This window comes from Sceloporus undulatus, chromosome 2 (assembly GCF_019175285.1).
Source record: "Sceloporus undulatus isolate JIND9_A2432 ecotype Alabama chromosome 2, SceUnd_v1.1, whole genome shotgun sequence".
Taxonomy (NCBI): domain Eukaryota; kingdom Metazoa; phylum Chordata; class Lepidosauria; order Squamata; family Phrynosomatidae; genus Sceloporus; species Sceloporus undulatus.
The window spans coordinates 173,094,588-173,095,309 of record NC_056523.1 but is presented as its reverse complement, the minus strand read 5'-3'; positions in this window follow the sequence as shown (position 1 = coordinate 173,095,309).

The following is a 722-nucleotide window of genomic DNA, read 5'->3' as shown; positions in this document are numbered from 1 at the left end:
CCTTCTCCCTCTCCGTTTTCTCTCTCTTTCTCTGGGGAATGAATGTTCTAACATGAAGCTCTGCTTATATTTCAGACAGAAGGAAGAACCAATCTCAAGGAAAATGCTCTTGCCAAAGCCAACATGGTCCCTAGGGATACTGCGCCATGCTGTGACCACTAGGCTTTTGCTACTGGCCAGCATATTTCTCCTTCCATGCAAGTAAGTGAACCACCTACTCCCTCGCCCTTTTTTCTCTCTTTCTCTGGGGAATGAGTGTTCTAACATGAAACTCTGCTTATATTTCAGAGAGGGAAGAACCAATTTCAAGTGAAATGCTCTTGGTCCCTAGGGATGCTGTGCCATGCTATGACCACTAGGCTTTTGTTACTGGCCAGCATCTTTCTCCTTCCATGCAAGTAAGTGGACCACCTTCTCCCTCTCTGTTTTCTCCCTCTTTCTCTGGGGAATGAGTGCTCTAACATGAAGCTCTGCTTGTAATTCAGACAGAGGGAAGAACCAATTTCAAGGGAAATGCTCTTGCAAAAGCCAACATGGTCCCTGGGCATACTGCACCATGCTGTGACCACTAGGCTTTTGCTACTGGCCAGCATATTTCTCCTTCCATGCAAGTAAGTGAACCACCTACTCCCCCACCATTTTCTTTCTCTTTCTCTGGGGTATGAGTATACTAACATGAAGCACTGCTTATATTTCAGACATAGTGAAGAGCCAATTTCAAG